We start from the raw sequence: 24,341 nt of genomic DNA, 5'->3' as shown, positions 1-24,341 counted from the left end.
GTGTATTCCTGAACATGTTTATTAATAGATGAACTGATAGAGAAGTAGTCATGGTGTGTGATGATGATGTAATATACTGATAAATTTATCATTATCCACATTATCCAATCATTAATCCACAAATGTTAAGCAAAATCACTTGGTGCAAAAGAGAAACAATCGAGAATAACTATATCAACCTGGACCTGAAAATTAAACATTGTTACAATATGAACAAATATGATACTAACCGCTATATATGATAAAGCTAAACAGCAGCAGAAGCAGATTCAACCTTCTGAACCTGAAGAGAAACAGAAGAGCTGGTTTATGTCACAGATTCAGGCTAATAATCACTAACACATTTATACAGGGATAAAACGCTATGAATATTCACTTTCATTTAGTCTGAATATTTAACTTAATTTTTTTATATAAAAAATGTGTAATACTGAAAATTATCAGTCAGACTCAAAGAAACAACAGGCGTTTAGAAATTTGGTGATAATCTAAAAATTATATTAATAACCCCAATAATAAAACCAAAAACTGGATAAGTTCAGCAAAAAAACATGTTGATTCATTTATTAAGCATCTCTAGCAGGATTAGCTTTCCATAAACAGAAACACAACTATTGCTTTAATCCAGTGGTGTAGTCTAGTTTTTGTGTAGTGAGTATTCTGTGATTTAACACCCCCCTCTCATAGTGAGACGCTGATACGCCAGACATCACGTGTGCTTCAGTGTGTGTGTGTGTGTGTGTGTGTGTGTGTGTGTGTGTGTGTGTGTGTGTGTCTGTGTGTCTGTGTGTGTGTGTGTGTGTGTGTGTGTGTGTCTGTGTGTGTGTGTGTGTGTGTGTGTGTGTGTGTGTGTGTGTGTGGTTTCGAAACTACGGCGCTCATCACTGAGACAATGACTTCCGATTTCAAAAGCAGTCTTTTTGATCTTTAATATTCACAGATGCTAGTTCATATCGAGATTGTATTAATTGTACAGCCATACTTTTGATTTATTCATTCAAAAATGGCCACATTGCGTGACGTTCTGCTTTATATCGTAAAGTTCCATTTGAGACTAGATCCGTCGTTTCGCAACACAGACGGGGTGAATTTATGAGCGAAAGTGTGAAAGTTCTGTCACGAAACAATGTTGTTACGTATCCTCGCGCTTTTTTAGCGGGTTTACGGAAATCCTTGACCTTTCCAAGAGGATATAAGGCGTATACCTACGTATCATATAGACTACACCACTGGTTTAATCACACAAAAACACACAGACTGTATATACGTAAAAACATGAACACTTACATAGTAAAACATCAGCATAAGTCTTTTGATTAGGCGTTAAAACGTAATACATAACCGCATTTAGCGAGTGGTGAGGCCGAGGATAACGAAACCTGTAAAGGAACTTCCTGAGCATCACGGACTCATCCTGATCCTCCTCATAGGGGGCGCAGATCTCTGAAACACTTATTTTTTCTTTCTTTCTTTATAACAACAGGGTATCCCCCACAAAGTCATACAAAAACATTTCAATCAAAACAAAAACAGTAAAATCAATCATACATCTAATACATCAAGTATGCTTTTTGAACAGCTCCCATAAACCAGTTCACCAGTTTCACTATCAAGTTTTATTTTAATGACACATTTGTGTAATAAAAAGGAAGCTTTTGAGTTGATAATAATGAATTGGTCCGATTAATTCATTTAACAAGCCCTACAATTGAATAAAATAACACATATTATACAGACACTTCAAATTTAATGGTATTATGATTTGTTTAATCTATTAAATAAATGCATTTAATAGATTTCACTTTCAATAAAACATTTGTTAAAAGGTGTGTTATGCATGTTTTCCTTAAAAATGGCAAATGTTAAGACACAGTTTAGAAACATAATTATTATTTATAGTTAGTTTTTATTCTAATCAATGGATGTTGTGTTTATCTTTTACAGTTATTCATTGACAGAATCAATGATTACCATAATTATTTACCATGGTAGCTATGTTAAATAATACCATGCATATCCAAATAGCATTATGACCCAAACACCATGTAGTACAGCAGTACCATTTTACATTATGGTTTATATATATATTTTTTTTCTTTCTTAATTATCAGGTTCCTCGTGTGTTTTTGTTAGTGAACACAGTGAAAACTAGATCTAATTAATGACATTAGTGTATTAATGCTGTTTTATGTGTTCTGTTGTTTCATAAGTTCATGTTTAAACCCATAATCTGCCTTTGGTTGTCATATTATTATATTTAAAATTAATATGAATCTCATATTAGATCAACCGTACAACCCTAATGTGACGCGTCAATATGTATTGCTCTTGACACTTTCATTTGTCCCACCACAAAAAGTGATATTTTTTATTTTGTATGTATAATCTAAAGTTTTAGGTAACATTTTATTTTACAGTGTCCTTGTCACACGTTACATGTAGTTACTATAGTAATAACTATAAATGATGCATTGCATTACATTCAATTAAACCTTAATCATAACCCTATAATAAGTACATGCTGTTAATTATTATTACTCAGTACTTAAATGTGCAATACGACTGTAACAAGGACACCTTCAAATAAAGTTTAACCAAGTTTTCTTTAATCAAAATCTATTTTCTATACATATTTTATTAGGTTTGTATTTTTGCCCTAATGGCAGCTATGCAGTAACTCTTTGTATGTGGAAACTATAAATTAATAAACACACTTTTGCAGGAACATGAAGGCATAAGACATGAGCCCACATTGAGTTTTTTCTTTATTTCTTTTTTTTTTACAACTTACAGCGCATAATAACTTGATAAACTATGGATGGTATTGCAGTTTTTAAGTACACCAGTTTACCACAGACCTTATTTTACTCATAAATTGAAAAACATCTTTATTAATTGAAAAATAACAATACCAGTAAAAATCAGTAAATAAATAATGATAATAAATGCTGTAGGGAAGCACTGGCGAATCAGTCTTCTGGGTTTTGACGTTTTAAACCAGGTTAAATGAACATGTAAGACACATTTAATGATCAGAAACTTCACAGTGTTCTGGATCTGAGCAGCTTCACAGAGACGCTTCATAATATTACAAACAATTATGAACATAGTCAAAAATATCAACTAAACAATATTAACAAAAACATGTATTTTATCACAATACATGCTCTTGCAAAGCATCTTTACGAGGAATAATGCAACACTTTCATCACTTTGCACCATTTCATTCACATGCCATTTCTCGTGCCATATTAAATATACATATTATTTAAGCATACATATTTAAAAAGAAAACATTTACATATATAAATACACTTTCTATCTTTCACAGTTTGCTCGCTGTTAATACAAATTTAAAAAATTGTTTTTCAAACAATAATTGATGGATTCAATAGAAACAAATGCAATAGACTTGGTCACCTTTCAGTTTCCAGCTGATCTTTATGATTAAATGTTTAATTTATATAGCGCCTTTCCCAAGCTCAAGGACGCTTCACAATGACAGTAAAGAACAAACAATCAGTTCATACGTAAATGGACAATAGACATTTGCCCAGGCCAAGACAAAGAAATTAGCGATTGCAGTTAATAATAATAATAATAATAACTTTAATTTATATAGCGCCTTTCACAGAACCCAAGGATGCTTAACAAACAACAAGACAAAGAGGAGGGGAATAAGAGGAGAGAGGTGTGAAGCCAGGGGAGCTAAAGCCCATAGGCCTCGAAGAGGTGTGTTTTAAGCTGTTTTTTAAAGGTTGTTAGAGAGGAGGCAGAGCGGATGGCAAGAGGAAGCTTGTTCCAGAGTGACCAACACAGAAGACTCTATCACCAAATGTCCAGAGCCTGGACTTAGGGACAGCGAGCAGGTCCTTGTCAGAGGACCACAGGGACTGTGACTGAGTGTAGGTATGGAGTAGATCAGTAAGGTACTGGGGTGCAAGTCCATGGAGAGATTTGTACGTCAGGAGGAGGACTTTATATTTGATCCGGGACTTAACTGGCAGCCAGTGAAGCTTCTTCAGGATGGGAGTAATGTGAAGTCCAAGTTTTGTGTGGGTGAGCATCCTAGCCGCAGAGTTCTGTACATACTGGAGTCTGTCAGTAGCCTTGCTGGGCAGACCGAACAGGACACCGTTACAATAGTCAAGTCGGGAGGTGATGAAAATGGGGTGGACCTGGAGGAATATGTATCATCTGTTTGTGGATACATTAGCAAATGTACCAATGACGTCACTACTACCAAGAAAATAATTATGTGTCCAAATCAGAAACCCTGGTTAAATGGAGTAGTGCGGTCTCTTTTAAAAGCACGAGACGCAGCCTTTAGGTCTGGGGACGCAGTGGCACTAAGAGCAGCAAGGAGGGAACTAGTGGTTGGCATTGAAAACGCCAAGGCTACTTATGCCCTACGGATACAAGGTCATTTTCACACTAATGACCCCCGGAGCATGTGGAGGGGCATTAAGTGCATCACAGGATATAAAGGAAAGGATGTAGAATGTCCTCTGGACCCATCCCTTCCTGATACTCTAAATGCCTTCTATGCTCGTTTTGATTTATCCAACTCCTCCAAAAGCACCGGGTTTACACCACCTCCAGGTGAGCTATTTTTTAGTGTGTCTGCTGAGGAAGTGAGGACAACGCTGCGGCGGATTAACCCACGTAAGGCAGCAGGACCAGATAGCATCCCTGGCCGGGTTCTTAAAGAATGTGCTCAGGAGCTTACAGGGGTGCTAACAGACATTTTTAATCTATCACTTTCCCTAGCTACTGTACCTGTTTGTCTTAAGACATCCATTATAGTACCAGTGCCTAAAAAATCAGTAGTGGAAAGTATGAATGACTATCGTCCCGTGGCCCTCACTCCACTGATCATGAAATGCTTTGAGCGACTGGTACTGGCTCACATAAAGGACACTGTTAACATCGAGGTGGACCCCCACCAGTATGCTTACAGAAGGAATCGGTCTGTGTCTGACGCAGTGTCAACTGTCATCCACTCTGCTCTCACCCACCTAGAGAGCAGGGATTCCTATGTCAGGCTGCTTTTCCTGGACTTTTCATCTGCCTTTAATACCATCATTCCGCAGACATTAATAAACAAACTGATGTTGCTGGGACTAAGACCATCTCTTTGTAATTGGGTCCTGGACTTCTTAACAAACAGGCCACAGTCGGTTAGGATCCACGGCACCTCATCTTCCACCCTTATACTCAACACTGGCTCCCCACAAGGATGTGTCTTGAGCCCTTTGCTGTATACGCTCCTCACATATGATTGCTCTGCAACACATCTGAGCAATCACATAGTGAAATTTGCAGATGACACGGCTGTGATTGGACTGATATCTAATAATGACGAGTTGGCGTATAGGCAGGAGGTGGAGGAACTCGTGGTCTGGTGCAGGGAAAACAATCTCTGCATCAATGTGGGAAAGACTAAGGAGATGGTTGTGGATTTTAGGAGGAGAGATCACATTCTACCTCCACCCATCTCCATTGATGGAGAAATTGTGGAGATGGTGACCAATGTTAAATATCTGGGCTTGTACATCTCCAACGACCTCACATGGGCCACAAATACAGCCAGCATTATTAAGAAGGCACACCAACGCTTGTACTTTTTGAGGAGGTTGAAGCAGGCCGGCCTCAACCCTGCTATCCTGACCTGTTTTTACCGGTGTGTGGTGGAGAGCACATTGACATCCTCCATTACCGTCTGGTATGGAAACTGCTCTGCAGCTGACAGGAAGGCGCTGCAGCGAGTAGTTAAGTCTGCTAAGAAAATAACAACAAATGACAGCCTTTCTTCCCTAGATGACATCTATGTCAGCAGGTGCAGAAGCAGGGCATCAGATATTATGAAGGACTCCACTCACCCGGCGCAAAAACTGTTTACCACCCTCCCCTCTGGCAGAAGGCTGCGCAGCCTTAAAGCAAGAACTACCAGGCTAACGTGCAGCTTCTTTCCAGAGGCTGTGAGGCTTATGAACTCTTTGGTTTAGAGCTCCTCCTGCCCTCTGCTCACTCGCTGCTGCTACTGCATAATGCACTTTAATGATGCCATATGGTTAAATTATGGCTTTGATTGTTTATTATGGTTAAGACTATTTTAATGTTTTTATAGGTCTACGTTTTATATGCTTTATATAGGGTCTATTTTAGAATTGTAAACTGTTATTTATTGTATTACGCTGCTGGACCTGAGAAACAAATTTCGTTCCTTCATGTTTAACATGTTTGAATGACAATAAAGTGAAACTGAACTGAACTGAACTGAACTGATGAAGGAGTGGATGAGGATGAAGGAGTGGTCTCAGCTACAGAGTTGGAGTTCTTTTCCGTCGGTTCTATTTCTAGCATGCACGCGTTTTCCGCGCGGCTCGAGCCGCGCCTGAGACGCGCGTGTCACGCACGCAGTGTGCAAGCTCTAACCTGTTAACATGGGAGCCGAAATAAAAACGGACACGCCACGCAGCTGAGACGCTTACGCCACGCATCCAGTGTGTCACCGGCCTTAGTACTGATGTAGAGCTGGGTGTCATCAGCGTAGCAGTGGAAGTGTAATCCATGTTTCCGGATGATCATCCCAAGAGGTAGCATGTAAATATTAAATAGTAGTGGGCCAAGCACCGATCCTTGTGGCATGCCATGTCAGAGCAAATACCCTTAAGGGTGGTGTATTGTTGCCTGTTTGTGAGATAGGATTTAAACCAGGAATACACAGTACCAGTGAGGCCATTTAGTTCAGAGAGGCGAGTGAGAAGAATGGAATGGGAGACTGTATCGAAGGCTGCAGAGAGGTCAAGAAGAATTAAGATGCTGACATGGCCAGAGTCAGCTGCCATGAGAAGGTCATTTGTGATTTTGATGAGGGCAGTTTCTGTGCTATGATGTGTCCTGAAACCAGATTGAAATGGCTCGTAGAGGTTGTGCTGTAGCATATGATGGTTGAGTTGGGAAGCCACAGCCATTTCCAATAACTTGCATATGAAAGGTAGGTTGGAGATTGGGCGGTAGTGGTTTGGATCATCTTGGTTCAGGCCTGGTTTTTTAAGTGTAGGGATCACCGCAGCCGTTTTAAAGCTGGTGGGGACCACCCCAGAAGAAACCGAGGTGTTGATGATGTTGACCAGTGTGGGACCCAGAGTTGGAAGACATGCCTTAACCAAGGCAGTCGGCATTGGTTCATGTTTGCTGGTCGTGGCCTTTGATTTTGACACTAGCTCAAGAACTTGAGCTGTTTTGAGTGGGGAGAAAGAGGAGAGGCAGTCCTGCGGCGTGAAGACAATTGAAGAGTTTGTGTCAAGCAGCGGTAGTGTGGTTGGGTGAGAGGAGCTGGACAGCTGCAGTTGTTGGTGGATGGTTTCTACCTTTTTCTGGAAGTAATCCAGGAATCTGGAGCATAGGCCAGCAGCGTCAGATGGTTGAGGAGGGTCAGGTGGGAAGAGTAGGCGGTTGATAGTGGAAAAAAGCTGTTTAGGATGATGTTGTTGGTTGCCAATGAGTGTAGAGTAATAGTTATTTTTCGCCTTGGACAGAGCATCTTTGTAGCTCTTAACATGGTTGTTGTAGGCTACTTGGTGGACAGTGAGGCCAGATTTTTTATAGTACCTCTCCAGCCTCCGCCCTGTGGCCTTCATGAGGCGGAGTTCAGCAGTGAACCAGGGAGCAGGACAGGAGAAGGAGACAGATTGAGTGATGAGGGGTTGCATATTGCATTACATTTGGAATACAAACAGGAACAATAACAGACACAAAAAAACAAAACTATTTACAGACAGCATAGAAGGTGGGCAGTTGAAGTAAAGGTCAGATGCAAAAGACTAATGGTACCAAAGGAAATATTATGACTGTAATACAGAGTTATGAAAAAATGTTTAAGAAAAACATGCCATGACTGATAATACTGTTTAAACAAATGGGTTTTGAGTTTAGACTTAAATTCATGCAGTGTGGTTGTTGTCCTAAGAGCCAGGGGAAGAGAGCTCCATAGCTTAGGGGCTATAACAGAGAAAGACCTGCCACCCATAGATGATAGACGAAATCTCGGCTCACAGCCAGTTCACAGCCAGAAGATCAGAGAGTTCGAGGGGGAATATAAGGAGAAAGTAAGTCAGAGAGATAGGAAGGAGCAAGACCATTGAGTGACTTAAAGGTACAGTAAGCAGAAGAATTTTGTAAGTAATACGGGATAACACAGGTAGCCAGTGGAGTTTGAACAGAATTGGAGAGATATGAGCAGATTGTTTAGTGTAAGTTAGTAATCTTGCGGCAGAGATTTAAATATATAGCAAACGTGAGATAGAGAGTGCTGGTAGTCCAGAAACAAGAACATTACAGTAGTCGAGGCGAGATGTGATGAACGCATGTACCAGCGATTCAGTGTCTTTTGGGCTGAAATAGGACCGGAGTTTGGCAATACGGCGGAGTTGAAAAAATGCAGCTTTACAGAGTTGACTAAGGCTATGTTTACACGGAAACGATCTGAAGAGAAAACGCAAAAGTGGCGTTGCGTTATCACTTTTTATTCTGCGTTTAGACGAGCGTTATGGGGGAAATCTGCGTGCATATGGTGACGCAAAAGTGTGTGAAATTCGATGTAGTATGCACTCCAGGTTGCTAGGTGGCAATGTGAGAGCCACCGTGAGCAGATCGGTGCCTTCACTGTCTAGCAGACTTTTGCGTTTTTACCCTTTAGACGGGAATGCGACGGTGGAGCATTTTTAAGATTTCCACTCTGGAGGGTGGTTTCACTTTTTTGCGTTTTTAAGCCCCAAAACGCAGTCGCCGTCTAAACGAAAGGCACATCTGATAAAATATTTTTACGTTTTCGCGAGCGTTCTCGTGTAAACAGGGCCTAATATAAGCGTCGAAGGTCAGAGAAGGGTCAAGAGTGATACCCAAGTTTTTGACAGTGGCAGATGGAATAATTGATGTAGCTTCAAGGTCAGGTCTGGGAGTATTAGTTATATTTTTTGTTAGAGATGGAGGGCCAGTAATTAAGATTTCTGTTTTAGTCAGATTTAAACTAAGAAAATTGCAGTTGAGCCAGGTCTTTAATTCATTAATACATGATGATAGTGATGTGAATATAATCCGGTCGGCAAGCAGTATATATATCTGAGTATCATCGGTAACAGTGACTTTATAACAGTGGTATTGAAAACCATGGCGGCGAATAATTTGTCCGAGAGGCAAAATGTAGATAATAAATAGTAACGGGCCGAGGCCTGATCCCTGTGGAACACCTTGTTTGAGAATGACAGTGGGAGATTTATAGTTGTGCAAGGTATTTTCTGTCTGTCAGATTTATTTAAGTTTATTTGAATAGGGACAAGTATGTTACATAAACTACATACTACATACTACACAAACTACATATACTAAGTATGTTACATGTTACATACTACAGGAGGATAGGAGGAAAACCAGGATAGCGCGGCTCCTGAGATACCAATCTCTGAGAGGCGCATGAGTAGGAATTTATGACAGACAGTATCAAAAGCTGAACTGAGGTCGAGTAATAAAAGTATGGAAAGGTTTCCTGAGTCACAGAAGAGTAAGAGGTCATTGATAACCCTTGCTAATGCAGTTTCAGTACTGTGGTTTTGGCGAAAACCAGACTGAAATAAATCAAAACTGTTGTTGAGAGATAGATATGACTGCAAATGAGTAGTAACAACCTTTTCCATGATTTTTGAGACATACGGTAGATTGGAGATTGGGCGATAATTAGTATAGTCAGTTGGGTCCAGATTTGTTTTTTAAGGATAGGAGTAACCGCAGCCGTCTTTAGTGAGACTGGAGCAGAGGCAGAGAGAAGGGACATATTTACACGATGTGAGATAGGAGCAGAAATGACCGAGGTACAGTGTTTCAGAAGGATTGTTGGTGCGGGATCCATCCGGCATGAAGAAGAATGTACAGTTAGACCGGTTTTCCTAAAGAGGCGTTCAAGTTGTCTGCCTCTTACTTTCATAGCACGTATCTCAGCATTAAACCACGGCGAGGAGTGGGACAGGGGACAGACCTAGTCCTAACTGGAGCATGCTAATCTAAAATGTCAGAAATAGCAGAATGGTACAAAACAAATATCTTAGATGGACAGGTGAAATCAAAAACATCAGAAATAGCAGACGAAGCAATAGATACAGCAAACATGTTAGCATTCATAACACTGATCTTACGATAAGAGATGGTAATATTGTCAATACATTTATTTGGACAAATTAATGTAAAATCAAGTGTAATAAGCTTATGATCAGAGATAGGGGTAACCAGACCATTGATATCGTTCAAACCAGATGAACAAACTAAGTCAAGTGTGTGGCCGTGAGAATGAGTTGGGAAATTAACATTCTGATAAAGATCAAAGCAGTCCAGAACAGTCTTTAATTGAGAACAGGGAGTGTCAACGTGGATGTTAAAGTCACCGAGCAAGATGACCTTGGATGATGAAGCACACGCTAATGTTAGCAGTTCACTAAGTTTGGAGAAAAAAAATCATTTTGCTGTTTGGGTGGTCTATAAATTAGGATGATTGTTAGGTGACAGTTCGAGGAAACTTTCAAAACCAGATATTCAAAAGTCTTAGTATAATGGAAGTCCAGTTGAGAAAGTGTTATGGAGTTGCGATAGATGACCACAAGGCCATCGCCTTTAGCAGATAAACGCGGCTTAGACAGGTGCTGGTATCCGTATGGTGTTAGCAGATTAAGATGCTTGAAGTCGTTAGGTGTTTACCAGGTCTCAGTAAAAAATATCATATCCAGGTTTGTGTCGGTAATAAGTTCATTTAGATAGCAGTGGCGTTTTCTTTCGGAGGCCAAGGGAAGCCATGCTTCCTCACTTTTTCAGAATATAATCGTCATTTAATAAACACTTTTGTTTTCATAGTTTACGTAATCCTTCTGTCATCTCCTCATCGTCTCTCTTCATTCATTACTGAGCGTTTTATGATGTGTAAAACAGCGCTCCTATAAAAGTGACATGGTGAATGAGCGTTGAAAACATGGTACTGCACCCTGTGTCTGTGAGGAGGCCAGGCTGAGTTGGCATCCCTTGATAGAAAAAAAAAAGAATGATTAACCAATCAGGTGACGCTATGTCACGACACTGCTCCCCTGTGATTGGTCAGGACAGTGTCAAGGGAAGCCATGAACTTGTTGGCATCAGGCCAATCACATCACGTTATCATCGTCAATGAATGAAATAGCGGAAGATTTGTGGATTTGTGTTGACATCTTGTTTAGCTAGTTAGCTAAAATTATTAATTGTAATTATGGAGGGTGGAGATTTGGAGTATTTGATAAAAAAATCTTTTACTAAACTGCCTCTACAGCAGCAACTCAGAATTAAATCCGATGGCAGGCCAACACCAAAACTAATGCTCCGCACTGAGAGAAAGAAAGGGTTTCGGACTTTCAATGACCGCTATTAATCCTCGCATGAGCGTCACACCGATTTAAGGGTGTAAAAGAAATGAAAAAGGTTATCTTCTTGTTGCTTACCGTCCGTTTCCTATCTATCTGCGAATGTTTTAATGAAAAGACCATAAGATGTTTAAGAGGACTGACTGTGTGTGTGTGTGTGTGTGTGTGTGAGAGAGAGAGCGAGAGAGAGAGAGCGCGTCTGGTCTGAACTGCCCATTTAGCGATGTGTTATTTTTTTAATGTGATTATAGTTCTTCTTACTGTTTCTTGCGTGCTTTGATTAAGCAGCATGTGAGTGCACTTTGTTGTTTATTGTTGTGATTGTTTGTGAATAACCGCTATTGTATATCCTTACATGAGCGTCACACCGATTTAAGGGTGTATTAAATGAAAAAGGTTATCTTCTTGTTGCTTACCGTTGGCGTTTCCTATCTGCAAGTGTTTTAATAAAAAACACCATGAAAGATGTTTAAGAGGACTGACTGTGTGTGTGTGTGTGTGTGTGTGTGTGTGTGTGTGTGTGTGTGTGTGAGAGAGAGAGAGAGAGAGAGAGAGAGAGAGAGAGAGCGAGAGCGTCCGTGCTCAAAGTGTTGGATTGTAACAAGCGTAAGTCCCGGTAAGATGATGCTGGGCGCTCTAATAGTTCATCCAAATAGCAACATATAAATGGTAACGTATGATTTTCTGCCCCCACCCCTTAAAACACACAGCTTAGAGGTTGTGTCTTAATTGGCTTCCTCAGAAATTTTCCCCACGCCACGCCACTGTTAGATAGGGGTCCTTGTCCGAGATAGGGCGACAGTTCAGCAGAGCAAAATGGTTTTGCAGCACTTCTGTATTTTCAGTTAAATTGTCATTGAAGTCTGACTTTTTTATGCAGTCAAGCAATCGCGGTGGACAACAGTCTCTTAGTAGGCGTTTTGGTTTGACCAGAGCTCTGTTATTCGACCAGATGCACGGGATAACAGTTGGTGTTGATTGCTGAAAATTAAAGATCCTTCGGACTGAACGATGCACGTAGCGCGGGCGCCGGATGATCCCGAGCGAGCGGCAGTGCTCGTAGGCTACGTCACAGAGTCGAGGCGTGGGTGCCGATTAAGCGCCCTGAGTTCGCATGACAAGTATCCAATATCCATGTTGGAAGGTAACCCAGTAAAAATAAGGGAAACCAGAGACAGCACGAGTGCTAAAGCCTTTGACGTGTTGGCAATAGCCATGAGAAAATCAGCTATCAGCAAAGGCACGTTAGCCAGGACCACAACCATCGCAACATCTACAAAAAGCTTACGGAGAGCAAAGCTACCCGACCCGACAGTGAGCTATTCAAACTACTGGTAAGAAGAGTGTTAACTCACAGTCAGTCCAACAGATGGAGGAGAGAAGGTGCAGGCTGACAACAGAGAGTTCCCAACGGCAGAAGAAAAATACGCCAAGCCAAGCAGAAAAAGTTAAGTCCAGTTTGTAGAGCGATGCAGAAGGAGAAGACCAAGTAACGAACACAACATACGTAAACAATAAACATCGAAGCATGGAGCAGCCAGATGCACACAGCGTTCAAACACCGGAAGGGTTATAGGTCCCTTTAACCAGTAAACAAACAGGACCTCATGTAGGAGTGCAGGCCAAATGTTGTAAATTAAATACATATTGTAGACAGATGAAAGTGAATATGACAGATAGGCAGTGAAATGTTCTGGACCACTGTACAATATTTCCCACTGGGATCCTTTGGTCATGATCCGCTTGGGAGGAATTATGTTCTGTTTTCCTGATCAAACATTTGTGTTTCTTGATGACAGCAAATATAATCAGAGCCAGCAGAACGCCAGAAGCACCGGCAGTCCAACAGACACAGTCCAAAACCTCATATCTGGAAAGTGGGAAGAGAAAACAGTGTTTAAAATGTTATTTAGTTTTTTTTTTTTAAACTCAGTGTTTAAAGATTGTGTAAATCTCTCACTGTCTCCTGTTTTACTTACTATGTCCAGTGTTCTCAGCTGTTCTCGTTAAGCGTGTACCAGATTCTGTAGAGAATATCAGAGGTTACTCACAGTTTCACATGTGCTGTTCAAATCATGATGAATAAACCTCAGCTGTAAAAAAAGCTCATATATCTCTCCTCATCCACTGATCTTCTCTCACCTGTGACTGAGACTGTGATCAAGATTTCATTATTAGAGTCCAGAACTCTGTATGTTCCAGTGTCAGTGTCTGTAAACTCATTAATGGTCAGATTTCCATCATGATCAGTCAGTCGATCACCGCTGACCCCGTGACCTCTCCTCCACACCTCCTTCCACCCTTCATTAGTGTTTTTCTCCACTTTATAAGCGTTGGACAACAGAACATTCATCTTTACTTTCTCTCCTTTCTTCACAGAGATCTCATCTGAGGATAAACACAACATTCATCATTATTATAATGGTGTCAATCAAGACCATAAGAAATATTAAGGATTAAAGGGAAAACATTTAAACATTTAAGAATCAGCCATTTTAAAACGCATATTGGAGACGACTGATCTTATATATTATGCGAGACGTGTCCCATTCAATAGCCGCGTTTCCACTGTCGGGCCAGGGCCGGGCCAGGGCTTTAAACGGGCCGTGCCGGGCTAATAGCCTCGGGCCAATAGCACCGGGCCTGCGTTTCCACTGTCGGGCCAGAAGCTCCACAGCGCTTCACTAAAACACGCCCGTAACACGCCTCTCTGGAACAACGTCACACTAACCCATCCTTTCACCAACAAATGGAAGTTTTATCAGAAAACTAATCATAAATCACTGGAAACAGCGTTGAAAACAAACACGATAAAAGCGGCCGTTTGCTAGCATTTTTTTTTTTGTTTGTTTACTTGAATATTAAAAACCCAAGCATCGATGTTTTACCACAGATTTACAATAAAAAGTGATACATTGATCATAATGAATTAATTTATGTCAAAATTGCACATTAGTCACTCAGAAATAAATTACCGTTAGGTCTATTTCACAAAAGAAAGAGGACACACTTACTTTTTCAGTCGCGTCTGTTTCTTTATAATATTTACATCACATTTAGAAACAAAAATGATAATTTCTACAACTTTATGCCACGACCTGAGGAGCTTTAGCAATCTCTCGACTCCCATACAGATATTTCAGTCAGAGAAACAGAGGAAGCTCCCGAAAAAAAAGTTACTTTATTTTATGATAGTCCGGTTTAAAGAGACGAGACGTAACGTTAGGCTATGACAGATAAAATAAAAACATGACTGTCATAGCCTTTAAGATTTCTTCAAGCGTTCGCTATGTTTTTTTTTTACTACGCGTATCTTCAAGCGTTTACTATGTTTACTATGGTAACGGTTAGCGCGCATAGTCTTTTGCATCACAAACAGAAGGCATTCAAACATGAACGCGAGTTAAATTATTTTATTTTTAAGTCTTTAATGCTGACAGAATCATCCGGCGCTGGTAAACTCCTCCTCTGTTGGTAACCACTCCTCTAGCCCGAGCTGGCCCGCTTTGGCCCAAGGTATTCGACGGGCCAGAAATCCTGGCCGTTGGCCTCGAGTAAGCCCCGATCCAGCCCCGGAAGTGACAGTGGAAACGCGACTGGCCCTGGCACGCACTAGCACGGCCCGGCCCTGGCCCGACAGTGGAAACGCGGCTAGTGTCTCTGCATGCAGACCAACACTAACACTGAAGGAAATCCAGAAACTCAGTTTTGACTTTACCATGAATATGAAGTTGGTATTCCTTGATTTGTCGCTTTGGCTTTGACTGATCATTAGTGTAACGGACTCTTAAAATGTATTTCCCAGCGTCTCTGTAGATCAGATCCTTGATGAAAACGTCACATGATCCTTTTTTAAATACTCTGCTGTTTTTACTCTCACATTTTCCTTTCTCACAAGCAAGGATGTTTTTAGAGAGTCTGCTTAAAACTATATCTGAAATGTCTCTGTCCTCAAATTCACATGACAGGGTGGCGTTTTCTCCTTTTTTCCCCGTCACAGATCGAGCGGTGGTTTCTGCAAACACACAGAAAGCCTTTCAGAGCTTCATTCATGAACAGGGGAAGATCAGAAACGTGTCTGCTAAAATACTGCAGTCGCAGTGAATTCCTGAACTTTATTAATAGATGAACTGAATGATGTCATGTCAGTGATGATGTAATATATGCTGGGTAATTTCCATTATTAACCCACAAAAGTCAAGCAAAGTCACTTGGTGTAGAAGAGAAACAATCGACTGGATCAACAGGGAACTGAAAATCAAACATTATTACAATTTATCAACATAAATGATACTGACCGCTATATTTGATACAGCAAAACAGCAGCAGCAGAAGTTTAGAAACCCTGATGATAAAAACAGAAGAGCTGTTTATGTCACAGATACACACACACATTCATACAGGGATAAAACGCTTTCATGAATGGCGAAATATTACTAAACAATGACTGATAAAATGATAACATGATAAAAATGTCAAATAAGAAACATCAAACTATAACCTGAATCTTTGGTTTTTATAAATGATTCCTGTGTTATTCTGAAAATGATCAGTCAAACTCAATACACAAACAACAGGCTTAAGAAATACACTAGCAATCTAATAATTATCTCTATAAATTAAGAAACATCATCATAACAGCAATTATTGATTCATCATGCCGATTTATTTCCGCATCACTATATCAGTATTAAACAAACAGAAACACTAGAACACAAAACAAGCTTTATATTTAAAAACTCACATGGTTCTGCAGGAACTGTATCTTCAGGCATCGACAGTTGTAATCCACAGCTCCTTCAGTGAGATACGAAACAAAAACAATCCCGTTTTGAATCATCAGGAGAATTCCCCGGGAAATCCCCATCATAAATTTAACCAGTTTGACATAGACGTGGAAATTCGTTATTTATTTATCATGAGAGAGCCACATCGCACAAACACACACAAAAAAAGTTTAACACAAACACTACACACACACACATCCGCAAATTAAATTAATTATTGATTTGATACCACTTGCGATCTATTGTGTCGGATCTAATGCAGTACAAAACGACTGTCCTGTACACACACTTATAAAGCTGATGCACGTGTCTGAGCTCTCTGATGTTGTAGATATACTGTATGAAATTGACATTTATTTCAAAGATCAATCATTCATCTAATATATCAAGTATCCTTATAACAGCCCCTTGCTATAAACCAGTTCCCTTTCGAGGGAACTCGAACTGCGTCGGTGACGACACTAGGGGAACGCCCTTCAGCGTAGCACGTCTGAATTCATGAATGAAAACTAATCCAATCCTATTGGCGTTGCGTGATGACGTAGCGTGTGACGGCATAAGCGGATGTATACAAAAGCACGCCGGCACACAGAAATGTCAGCTTTTTGCTATTCAGCAAGCGCTCTGTGTGTGTGAAACAATTCTGTCCTATTTGGTGTTGTATGTCCTGTTAACTCTGCATTTCAATCTAGTAACTCGGATCTCGCGTTTGCCGAGGCAGCGCGTTGATTACGAGTGTACTTTGCAATAAGATCCTGTGGCTGGGATCTCGCGTTTGTCGAGGCAGCGCGCAGATTTAAGGTCTGCTTTGCAATACAGAATCTAGTAGCTCGGATCTCGCGTTTGCCGAGGCAGCGCGTTGATTACGAGTGTACTTTGCAATAAGATTCTGTGGCTGGGATCTCGCGTTTGTCGAGGCAGCGCGCAGATTTAAGGTCTGCTTTGCAATACAGAATCTAGTAGCTCGGATCTCGCGTTTGCTGAGGCAGCGCGTTGATTACGAGTCTACTTTGCAGTTTGCGATACGATTCTATGACTGACATCTCGCGTTTGCCGAGGCAGCGCGTAGATTGAATGTCTGCATTGCAATACAGAATCTAGTAGCTCATCTCGCGTTTGCCGAGGCGCGCGTTGATTACGAGTCTATTTGCAGTTTGCAATAAAGATTCTGTGTGGGTGCTATAGGCATGCAGTTAGTCCCTGAAGGGTGCTGGCTGTGTTCATTGAGAAATAACTCGCCGCACACAGTGCGTTTCGGGTGTCTCAGCCGCGCCTGTTGACTTTCTTCTCGAGAGATGAAAGCCAAATTTATTGTGAACGACTCGAATCTCGCGTTTGTTGAGACAGCGCGTTAAGGGTCTGCAATAAAAGGGACACACGCGATCTGAGAAATAATACTGTTTGGGTGCGAGGCATTCACAGTCAGCTCCTGAGGGTGCTGGCAGGCTGTTCATTGTGAAATAACTCGCCGCACACAGTCGTGCGTTTCGGGTGTTTCAGCCTCGCACCTGTTGACTTTCTTCTTGAGGGATGAAAGCCAATTTGTAACGGCTCGCGTTTGCCGAGGCAGCGTGTAGTAGATCGTATAAATAAGTATTTAAACAGTATTCTGGTGCACTATCCAGTGTTTATGGCTGCATTTAATTCTGAGGAATTAAAATAATTAAAATATTATCTGACTTTAGAACTTGGTTAGATATTTTAATTCAGCCTAATATCTGAAGGAGAGTGTCGCTTCTAGAAGTCCCCCTCAAAAAAAAAAAAAAAAAGCAAAAGCTGAGCTTGGGACTCTAGGCGGCGCTCTCGCCCAAGCCTCCTGAGAAGACGGATCTGAGGACTGTTCTTCAGGCCAGGAAGGTGTCGGGAGAGAGGTCCTAACTTATGTGAGACCTTGGAGGGCTGCCCCCCCCCCCAAAAAGAGAGCGATCGAGATCCTCCCTCTCACCGGGCCCTCAGGAAACTGGTGTCAGCATCCCGCCGCTAATTGCGCTTCGGGACACATCAGTTTCCAGCGAACGCACGCTGCTCTGTCTGCCCCAAGAGCTTGCGGCCAGGCAGCGCTGGCGTCCGCACACCGAGAGTCGTTTTCGATTATTCCCTGTCGGTCCTCCGCTTCAGGGTATCGTCAAGGGCTCTCACAAGACACTTGACACCAACCCTTAGGGGCTAGTTCCCTTGCTGAATTTTGTCGAGGCATGGCAACGTCTCCCCAATATTTCTCCATGGGTCCTGCGCACTGTAGAAATAGGGTACAGGCTGCAGGTCCAGGCTGCCCACCAAAAAAGAGGTAAGTATCAACGGGGTGGTTTGGACTGCAGTAGACCCAGAGCAGGGTCTGGTGTTAGAACAGGAAGTTTACTCGCTGCTGGCAAAAGGGGCCATAGAGCATGTTCCCCCACCAGTCAGGGAGTCCGGATTCTACAGCCGGTACTTCATAGTTCCGATGAAGGATGGAGGGTTGCGTCCACTTTTAGATCTGAGGCACTTGAATCGGTCTCTGAGGAGGTTCAGGTTCAAGATGCTCACTAATCCCATCATCGTGAGTCAAATTCAATCCGAGGATTGGTTTGTCACGATAGATCTAAAGGACGCCTACTTCCACATCTCCATCCTTCCATCTCACAGGAAGTTCCTGAGGTTTGCTTTCGGGGGCGAAGCTTACCAATATCGGGTTCTTCCGTTCGGCCTAGCACTTTCCCCTCGCACATTTACCAAGTGTATGGATGCAGCTCTAGCACCCCTGAGGCTCGAGGGCATCAGGGTGCTCAATTATATCGACGACTGGTTAATAATGGCCCAGTCGCGAGAGCTGGTGATTCGGCATCGAGATGTCGTCCTCGCCCGCATCCAGAGCCTGGGGTTAAGACTCAACACGAAGAAGAGCGTGTTGACACCAGCCCAGAGAACCACGTTCCTGGGAGTGGTGTGGGACTCAGTCACGATGCGGGCTCAGTTGTCTCCTGCTCGGATCGAGTATATCCTGACCACAGTGTCCAGGTTAAAGCTAGGCCAGGCCGTCACTGTCAAACACTTTCAGAGAGTGTTGGGTCTCATGGCAGCAGCGTCCAGCATGATACCTTCTGGCCTGCTACACATGAGAGCTTTACAGTGGTGGTTAAGAACCAAGGGGTTTTCCCGAGGGGAAACCCATTCCGCTTGATAAGGGTTACGCGCAGATGCCTTCGTTCCCTGTCAATTTGGAAGAAGCTTTGGTTCTTGTCCCAGGGTCCCAATTTGGGAGCGTTATGTCGCCGAGTATCTATTTCGACAGACGCCTCCCTCACGGGCTGGGGCGCGGTCATGGACGGCCGTTTTACGAGAGGCCTCTGGCAGGACCATCATTCCTCTTGGCACATAGATTGCCTAGAAATGTTGGCGGTGTTCCGGGCTCTGAGGAGCTTCCTGCCAGACCTCCATGGTCGCCATGTCCTTGTGAGAACCGACAACTTGTCGGTGGTGTCTTATTTGAACCGCCAGGGGGGTCTGAGGTCGCGCCCTCTGTGCAGACTGGCGCATCAGATCCTCCTGTGGTCCCAGCGGAGACTATCGTCTCTCAGGGCGATGTATGTCCCGGGGGACCAGAATCAGGGAGCAGACGTCCTGTCGAGGCAGGGGCTGAGGCCCGGGGAGTGGCGACTCCACCTAGAGGTGGTGGAAGCCATGTGCGTGAGATTTGGCCCAGTGGAAGTGGATCCTTTCGCATCTCAAGAGACATCCCACTGTCCACTGTGGTACTCTCTCAGGCATCCAGCTCCGCTGGGGCTGGACGCCATGATGCAGACATGGCCGAGGCTGCGTCTGTACGCATTTCCCCCGATCGCTCTGCTTCCAGCACTTCTGGAAAGGGTCCGTCGAGACGGAGTCAGTCTACTTTTAGTAGCCCCGTTTTGGCCGGCCCGAGTATGGTTTTCGGACATCATTTCACTCCTGGCAGGCCCGCCATGGCAGATCCTTCTGAGGAGGGACTTGCTGTCCCAGGCGGAGGGCTCAGTTCTCCACCCTCGACCCGAGCTGTGGAAACTGTGGGTCTGGCCCCTGAGGGGGCACAGTACCTAGAAGCCGGCCTGTCAGCTGGAGTGGTCGAAACCATATTAACTTCCAGAGCTCCCTCCACGAGGAAGTTATACGGCCTTAAGTGGAATGTATTTTCCGTTTGGTGCAGAGAGCGTGACTTGGACCCAGTTAACTGCCCAGTGGCTTCAGTACTGGAGTTTCTCCAAGACCGCTTTTCTGCCGGGCTTACCCTGTCCACACTCAAGGTTTATGTGGCTGCCATTGCGGCTTTCCACGCTCCCCTGAGTGATGGCCCGCTGGGGAGGCATCACTTGGTCGTACGCTTCCTACGTGGAGCCTGGAGGATGAGACCTGCGACTCGCACCAGAGTTCCCTCTTGGGACCTGGCAGTGGTTCTCGAAGGGCTGGCCGAGGCTCCCTTCGAACCACTGGAGTCGGCTGAGGCCAAGAACCTTTCGTTTAAGGTGGTCTTTTTGTTGGCCATTACTTCTCTGAGGAGGGTAGGAGATCTCCAGGCGCTCTCTATTTCCAATGGGTGCTTGGAGTTTGCTCCAGGCAACATTAAGGCCATCTTACATCCCAGGCCCGGCTATTTGCCCAAGGTGCCATCTAATATGGCACGGCCTATGGTTCTGCAGGCATTTCATCCTCCACCTCACGTGACGGCGGATGAGGAGAGACTTTATCTGCTCTGCCCTGTCAGAGCACTGCAGTGTTATATTCAGAGGTCCTCCTCATGGCGGAAGTCAGACCAGTTGCTGGTGTGTTTTGGGTCGCCCAAGAAGGGGCTTCCCGCCTCTAAACAGACCATCAGCAACTGGATCGTTCAGACTATTTCCCTGGCCTATCAGGTGCGCAAATTGCCTTCACCTATGGCCGTGAGAGCTCACTCCACCAGAGGCATGGCGTCCTCTAGAGCCCTCCTTTCAGGGGTTCTATCCATGACATATGTGAGGCGGCTGGCTGGGCCACTCCGCACACATTCATGAGGTTTTACAGTCTGGACCTTCCCTCTACACCCGGTGCACGAGTGCTTTCGTCCTAAGTTGTGCCTGAAGACAGCTTCACACTAGGATGAGCGGGGTTTGTTGTGGTATAGTGGGTATCTCGTTCCCCTAGTGTCGTCACCGACGCAGTTCGAGTTCCCTCGAAAGGGAACGTCTCGGGTTACGTATGTAACCCTTGTTCCCTGAGAAAGGGAACGAGACACTGCGTCGGTTCGCCACACCTCACCCCGCCTGGAGCACTTGCTTCATAGCAAAAGCTGACATTTCTGTGTGCCGGCGTGCTTTTGTATACATCCGCTTATGCCGTCACACGCTACGTCATCACGCAACGCCAATAGGATTGGATTAGTTTTCATTCATGAATTCAGACGTGCTACGCTGAAGGGCGTTCCCCTAGTGTCGTCACCGACGCAGTGTCTCGTTCCCTTTCTCAGGGAACAAGGGTTACATACGTAACCCGAGACGTTCATCCGTTTCAGTTTCAAGTTTTTTTAATAACACATTTGTATAGTAAACACAAAGCTTTTGAATTGCATATATAAGCCATAAATGCATGATGTATAAATACTCAAAACACACACACACACACACACACACACACAGCAGATACTGGAAGCATTGTCATATTCTGGAATGATTGTCTCATGGTTAATTCTCATATATAAATATATTGATAGTGATGTCTGTTGTGCTGGTCGGTTGTATAGAGTTTCACACATCTACAATAAAGATATAATAGAGCTTGATTTGCTATATTCCTTCACTGACAAACAGTACAAAAACAGCAATTGCTGACCTCACAAGACAGTCATATTTGCACATATTTGATGATCAAAACCTTCAGTCACACTCAGGCGATGAGGATGGATATTTTATATCTATTTGACACAGTAATGAACAATAAGAGCCAAAAGTCCAACAACCATTGCTGCTCTTAGATTAGTGAGCTATATGTGACCCTGGACCAATAAAAAAAAAAGTCACATGGTTCTTTTTTTTAAATTGAGATTTATACATCACATGAAAGCTGATTAAATAATCTTTCCAGTGATGTATAGTTTGTTCAGATAAGACTATATTTGGCTGATATACTTTTTAAAAATCTGGAATCTGAGGGTGCAAAAAAATCTAATCATTGAGAAAATCTCCTTTAAAGTTGTTCATTTATGTTCACGATTGTGCTTCATTCACTCACAAAAATACATGTTTTATATATTTAAGGTAGGAAATTTACTAAATATCTTCATGGAACATGATCTTTACTTTAATATCTTAATGACTTTTTGGCATAAAAGAAAAATCGATAATTTTGACTCATACAGTGTATTGTTGGATATTGCCACAGATAAACCCGTGCGACTCGAGACTGGTGACGTGATCCAGGGTCACATAGGACAAAAACAAAACTAATAATATGATCAAATTCCATATTAAAATAATTAATTAATTAATTAGTTAATTACAATTCCAAATATTGTATCCAAAATCCAAATATTACGTCATCAAAAGCGGTTAAGACATTTATAAAAGAGCAAGTGTTTTTAATGGTATAGTGTTTTCTCAATACATATTTTTGATACAGCTGTATAAAAGTGAAGTCAACGCATCTTGACCTCGTGGGTTTTTGTGAGAGGAGTTTGTCAAAGGCTGGAGAAATTATCTTTATAAAAAGAATTAGGCTAAGTCCTTCCACAGCAGAGAAATTAATATTTTTTAATAAAAATCTATAAAAAAGTGAGACATTGTGGCTTGATTTCTTTTATTAATATTAATTTTTCATGACCAAAATAACCCTCCACACAATATGGCACATTTGCATCAACTGTTTCATTGTTTCACAAAGCCTCGATCTGCCCACCACCAGTTCTCTGTTCGTCTTTTAAAATGAATGCGCTGTCGTTTTCTTTTATAACAGACGCGATAGCGGAATCTAAACATCTCAATTCTCCTGCGGCAGTCATCTTTGTTGAAAACCAGGTCAACCCAAGCGCTATTTAATGACGTGGTGATTACGTAACCGCAGATCATCTGTCCATCATCGATTAAAGCCCGCCCTGGCAGTTTGATTGGCTCGGCCTTCTGGGAGCCGAGCATAATTACTCCTCAACGGATCGAGTCCAGACCGAACTTCCTGACCAAAGAATGTTGTGGGCGGGGTTCGGGCAGGCACCCAGGCTATGAAAATCCCATAGTAAACAGTCAAAGGGAACAGCAGTGAGATGTAATATGGGAAAGAAACAAATCTGATTACATTACATACAAACTGTTGACAGCTGAATGGTTTGATGAGTATGAAAAATGCTGTTAATTCATAAACTATAGATATGTTGCTTGATGTCACCAACTGAACACTAATGGCAGCTGTTTAGGCAGAATATGTTGGTGCAACACCTCACTAACACACTTTATGTTGGCTTTTCCTTTGTTTCCTTTGCATTTTTTGGCATTTTGTTGATAACAATTATAAAACGTATATAAAAAGTATATTGCTGAGTGTGTTTTTGAGCTGGTTTCAGCCTGTCTGACTCCCAAAGCTTTTGACACCGACAGGGGTGGGTGTTGTGAGGTTTTCGCGTGCAGCCGTCATAATATATCATTTTAGCTTGCACATCACTAAAACAACAATTACTATGTTATCTTAGATTATATACTATATCACAGAGACCTCTAGCTGCAAACATATGTTAACTGTCGACGCAGATCTGTTGATCTGAAGGGGAATTACAACTAACATCAATTCTCAGTTCAAATCCTGATTAAAAATCAGCTCAAATATCTCTCCTCCTCCACTGATCTTCTCTCACCTGTGACTGAGACTGTGATCAAGGTTACTCTTCTATAATCCAGAACTCTGTATGTTCCAGTGTCAGTGACTGTAAACTCATTAATGATCAGAGTCTCGTCACTGACGGTCAGTCGATCACTGTTGACCCCGTGACCTCTCGTCCACACCTCTGTCCAGCCTTCACTAGAGTTGAAGAACTAGAGTTCACTAGAGAAGAATATGAAGATGATATTCCCTGGTTTGTGAATCCACTTCTGTCTGATCATTAGTGTAGACTCTCAGGATGTATTTCCCAGCGTCACTGTAGATC

The 24,341-nt window shown here is 42.6% G+C and overlaps 1 protein-coding gene across 1 annotated transcript in view; it reads right to left on the bottom strand.

Annotated features, from left to right (window-relative positions):
- LOC308697125 (uncharacterized protein) overlaps positions 1–24,341 on the bottom strand; it is a 450,215-nt gene that overhangs the window by 290,522 nt on the left and 135,352 nt on the right. The gene's annotated exons all lie outside the window — the stretch shown is intronic.

Source organism: Scardinius erythrophthalmus (assembly GCF_964197995.2).
Source record: "Scardinius erythrophthalmus genome assembly, chromosome: 10".
Taxonomy (NCBI): domain Eukaryota; kingdom Metazoa; phylum Chordata; class Actinopteri; order Cypriniformes; family Leuciscidae; genus Scardinius; species Scardinius erythrophthalmus.
Note: the sequence above shows the minus strand (reverse complement) of the source record. Positions and strands in the feature narration are given on the sequence as shown.